Genomic DNA, 6,000 nt, shown 5'->3' on the forward strand with positions numbered 1-6,000 from the left:
CAACATTCATGTTTTTGTGCAGATATGGGCATGTTGTGATTGCGAGCACTATGTGCAGTGATGGGGTGGGGATGCATACCAAGCAATATGGGTATATTAAATAATTACTTTCAGAAAATAGTTTAAAAAGAGTCTGTTAAAACAATATAATATGGCAAATGTTACCAAAAATGCCTAACCTGAAAGTAATATTATTAATTATTTCTATGAAGTTAATTAACATAAACATATTTATTACAGGGAAAAATAAACACACACTTTTTCTGTACAGTATATTATTTTTCCCAATCAACAAAAAATACTAAAAGATAAAATATTATTTTCTAATTTGGGTTAAACTTTATAAAAGCTGTCAATATTAAACATTATTAAAACATTGATAAAAGATCAATAAATATGTATTTCATAACTTTTACAAATTTATAAAAATGTATTAGCGTTTATAAGCAATAACAAGTTTAAGTTTCAAGTTTTTTTTGTCACATGCACTAGTACAATGATAGATATAGAGATTTTCTTGCTGTTTCTCAACAGTGCAGTAATCAATATAAGTAGAACAAAAACACGAGAAATAGAAGCAACAGCCCCTTCAGAAACTATTCACACCCCTTGACCTTTTACATATTTTGTTGTGTTACAGCTTGAACTTAAAATTTATTAAATTGAGATTCTGTCACTGGCCTACACACAATACCCCATAATGTCAAAGTGGAATTATGTTTATCAACATTTTTACAAATGAATAAAAAAAAATATTTATTTTTTAAATGTAACCTTTATTTAACTAGGCAAGTCAGTTAAGAACAAATTCTTATTTACAATGATGGCCTACACCAGCCTAACATGGACGACGCTGGTCCAATTGTGCACCAGCCTGGGACTCCCTGGGACTCCCAATCACGGCCAGTTGTGATACAGCCTGGATTCGAACTAGGGTGTCTGTAGTGACCGCTGCGCCACTCGGGAGCCCCCTAAGTGAAATGCTGAAATGTCTTGAGTCAATCATTCTTAAGCCTAGGCGCAATTCAAATAAATAATCATAAAAATAATTAATATTCATCTTTTGGGTACATACAAGTGTCTTCTATAGGTTGAAAGCTTTTATTCTTGTTCATCTAACTGCACTGTCCAATTTACAGTAGCTATTACAGCGAAAGCATGCCATGCGATTGTTTGAGGACAGCGCCCCACGTCAAAATATTTTTCCACCGGCACAGGTTTCATAAATTTACAAATAGCAATTAAATATTCACTTACTTTTTGAAAACCTTCCTCTGATTCGTCATCCAAAGGGTCCCAGCTATAACATGTAGTGTCGTTTTGTTAGATAAAATCATTCTTTATATCCCAAAAAGTCATTTTAGTTGGCGTCATCGATTTGAATAATCCACTCATTCAACATGCAGAGAAAGGATTCCGAAAAGCTACCCCTAATCTTTCTTTCAACAAGTCAAAATACATTTCTGTTTACTCCTCAGATACCCTAAAATGTAATCAAACTATAATATTTCTTACAGAATGAAGTATGTTCAATAGGATTTTAGCAGGTGCGTTCTGTCTTCATTGCGTGCGCAAACACGAATTTCCAAGACTGTGTCCCTGTACTAAAACTGATATTTCTCCTTCGTTTTGAAGTTACAAGCCTGAAACTTTGAACATAGACTGCTGACACCCTGTGGAAGCCATAGGAATGGCATTCAGGGAGCTAAGTTTCAGTATGCCCTTATACTTTCCATTGTAAGAGCATGGTCTCTCTCAAAAAAAACTCTGGTTGGTTTTTCTTTGGATTTTCTCCTACCATATCTATTGTGTTATATTCTCCTACATTATTTAAACATTTCCACAAACTTCAAAGTGTTTTCTTTCCAATGGTACCAATTATATGCATATCCTGGCTTCAGGGCCTGAGCAACAGGCAGTTTACTTTGGGCATGTCATTCAGGTAGAAATTTAGAAAAAGGGAACTAGCCCTAAGAAGTCAATAAGTATTCAACCTCTTTGTTATGGCAAACCTAAATACGTTTAAAGTAAAGTAATACTACAAAAATGTGGCAAAGCAATTCACTTTTTGTCCTGAATACAAAGTGTTGTATTGGATTTGCAATAAAAACATAACACATTACCGTGTACCACTCTCCATATTTTCAAGCACAGGGTTTATGGATATGCTTGTAACTGTTCATTAAGGACTGGGGAGTTTTTCAGGATAAAAAAGAAACTGAATGGTGCTAAAGTCACAGAGGAAACCCTGGTTTAGTCTGCTTTCCACCAGACACTGGGAGATGAATTCACCTTTCAGCAGGACAATAACATAAAATACAAGGCCAAATCTACACTGGATATGCTTACCAAGAAGACAGTGAATGTTCCTGAGTGGCCAAGCTACAGTTTTGACTTAAATCTGCTTGATATATATGGCACAAGCTGCAAATGATTGTCTAGCAGTGATCAACAACCAATTTGACAGAACTTGAAGAATTTTGAAAACAATAATGGTGCACACTCTAGGTGTGGAAAGCTCTACGAGACTTACCCAGAAAGACTCACAGCTGTAATCGCTGCTAAAGGTGCTTCTACAAAGTATTGACTCAGGGGTGTGAACACTTACATAAATTTGATATTTCTGTATTTAGTTTTCAATACATTTGCAAACATTTCTAAAAACATGTTTTCACTTTGTCATTATGGGGTATTGTGTGTAGTTGGGTGAGAAAATAAATAAATACAATCCATTTTGAATTCAGGCTGTAACACAAAAAAATGTGGAATAAGTCTATGGGTATGAACACTTTCTGAAGGCACTGTATATACAGGGTCAGTTCCATTACCATATGTACAATGTGCAGGGATACTGGAGTGGTAGGGTTAGATACAGTATGTATAGGGGTAAGGTGACTAGAAATCAGGATATATGATAAACAGAGTATATGATGATTGTATGTGAGTGTCTGTATGTGTGTGTGTAGAGTCAGTATGGATGTGTGTGCGTGTTATGGGTGTATGAGCAAATTAAGTGTGCGTATTGTGTGTTGTGTGTGTGTGTTGGAGTATCAGTGTGAGTGTGTGTGTAGAATGTGCATAGTGTGTGTGTGTGTGTGTGTGTGTGTGTGTGTGTGTGTGTGTGTGTGTGTGTGTGTGTGTGTGTGTGTGTGTGTGTGTGTGTGTGTGTGTGTGTGTGTGTGTGTGTGTGTGTGTGTGTGTGTGCATAAAGACAGTGCAAAAAAAAATAGAAGGGTCAATGCAGATAGTCCATGTACTTTTTTTTAGCTACTTAGCAGTCTTATGGCTTGGGGATAGAAGCTGTTCAGGAGCCTGTTGGTGACAGACTTGATGCTCTGGTACCTCTTTGTTCATGACTGTTTGTGTGTGGACCATTTGAAGTACTCAGTGATTTGAATATCGAGGAACTTGAAGCTCTGGACCCGCTCCAACGCAGCCCCGTTGATGTGTAGTCCAGGATCAGCTCCTTGGTCTTACTGATATTGAGGGAAAGGTTGGTCACTGACCGTCATCGTCACCGGCGATCAAGCCTACCACCGTCGTGTTGTCAGCAAACTTGATGATGGTGTTGGTGTCATGCGTGGCCACACGGTCATGGGTGAACAGGTAGTCCAGGAAGGGACTAAGCACAAATCCCTGTGGGGCCCCCTTGGTGAAGGTCAGCCTGGCAGAGGTAATGTTTCCTACGCTCACCGGCGGTCAGCCCGTCAGGAAATCCAGGATCCAGTTGCAGAGGGATGTGTTCAGTCCCAGGATCCCAAGCTTGGTGATGAGATTGGAGGGGACTATGGTGACGAACGCTGAACTGTAGTCAATGAACAGCATTCTCACATGCTGTAGGTATTCCTTTTATCTAGGTGGGTGAGTTCAGTCTGGAGTGTAATTGAGATTGCATCGTCTATGGATCTGTTGGGGTGGTATGCAAATTGGAGTGGGTCTAGGGTGGCTGGGATGATGGAGTTAATGTGTGCCATAACCTGCCTTTCAAAGTACTTAATGATTATAGAAGTGAGTGCTACAGCGGTAGTCATTGTGGCATGTAGCCTTAGATTTATTGGGAACAGGAATGATGGTGGCCATCTTGAAACATGTGGAGATTACGTGACCTGGAATACCATCCGGCTCGTGTCCTTAAGAGTGTTGACCTGACTAAAAACCCTACTCACGTCGGCCTCGGAGAGCGAAATTACCCAGTCCCCTGGTTTGGCGGGGGCCTCGTGCACGCTCTGTGTTGTTTTTGTCGAAGCGTGCATAAAATGCATTGAGTTCGTATGGTAGAGAGGCATTGTAGGGTAGATCACGGCTGGGTCTTCTTTTGTAGGCACTGCCACATATATCAGGCATCGGAGCCTGTGTTATAGGATTCCACCTTGTTCCTATATTGTCGTAGCAGGATTTCTTGTACTTCAAGACCCCTTGACTTTTCCACATTTTGTTAGGTTACAGTCTTATCTTAAAATTAATTAAATGTTTTTTTCTTCTCACAAATCTACACGCAATAGCCCATAATGACAAAGCGAAAATAGTATAAATAATAAAAATCTATTACAAATAAAAAAACAGAAATAACTTATTTACATAACTATTCAGACCCTTTACTATGAGACTCAAAATTGAGCTCAGGTGCATCTTGTTTCCATTGATCATCCGTGAGATGTTTCTACAATTTGATTGGAGTCCACCTGTGGTAAATTAAATTGATTGGACATGATTTGGAAAGGAACACACCTGTCTATATAAGGTCCCACAGTTGACAGTGCATGTCAGAGCAAAAACCAAGCCATGAGGTCAAAGGAATTGTCCGTAGAGCTCCAAGACATGATTATGTCGAGGCACAGATCTGGGGAAGGGTACCAAAACATTTCTGCAGCATTAAAGGTCCCCAAGAACACAGTGGCCTCCATCATTCTTAAATGGAAGAAGTTTGCAACCACCAAGACTCTTCCTAGAGCTGGCCGCCAGGCCAAACTGAGCAATCGGGGGAGAAGGCCCTTGGTCAGGGAGGTGACCCAGAATGCGATGGTGACAGAGCTCCAGAGTTCCTCTGTGGTGATGGGAGAACCTTCCAGAAGGACAACCATCTCTGCAGCACTCTACCAATCAGGCCTTTATGGTAGAGTGGCCAGACGGAAGCCACTCCTCAGTAAAAGGCACATGACAGCCCACTTGGAGTTTGGCAAAAGGCACCTAAAGACTCTCAGAGGAACAAGATTCTCTGGTCTGATGAATCAGACTGGGGCAAAGGTTCACCTTCCAACAGGACAACGACCCTAAGCACATAGCCAAGACAACGCAGAAGTGGCTTCGGGACAAGTCTCTGAATGTCCTTCAGTAGCCCAGCCAGAGCTGTGCAGCGACACTCCCCATCCAACCTGACAGAGCTTGAGTGGATTTGCAGAGAAGAATGCGAGAAACTTCCCAAATACAGGTGTGCTAAGCTTGTAGCATCATACCCAAGGAGACTCGAGGCTGTAATTGCTGCCAAAGGTACTTCAACAAAGTACTGAGTTAAGGGTCTGAATACTTATGTGAATGTGATATTCAAGTTTTTTTTTTTTATACATTTGCAAAAAAATCTAAATTTAGCTCTGTCATTATGGGGTATTGTGTTTAGATTGATGAGGGGGGAAGAAACAATTTCATGTCAAGGGGTCTGAATACTTTCTGAATGCACCGTACATATTTTTGACATGGAATTAAGCATAATGATTCTGGCTCTAGATTGCAGGAAAAAGCAGTTTCAGGTTTCAGGTGTTTGAAAATACAGCCAAATACAGCCATCTTGCTTCTGAAGCTAAGCAGGGTTGGTCCTGGTCAGTCCCTGGATGGGAGACCAGATGCTGCTGGAAGTGGTGTTGGAGGGCCAGTAGGAGGCACTCTTTCCTCTGGTCTAAAAAATATCCCAATGCCCCAGAGCAGTGATTGGGGACACTGCCCTGTGTAGGGTGCCGTCTTTCGGATGGGACGTTAAGCGGGTGTCCTGACTCTCTGAGGTCATTA

This window comes from Salvelinus fontinalis, chromosome 8 (genome assembly GCF_029448725.1).
Source record: "Salvelinus fontinalis isolate EN_2023a chromosome 8, ASM2944872v1, whole genome shotgun sequence".
NCBI classification, from domain to species: domain Eukaryota; kingdom Metazoa; phylum Chordata; class Actinopteri; order Salmoniformes; family Salmonidae; genus Salvelinus; species Salvelinus fontinalis.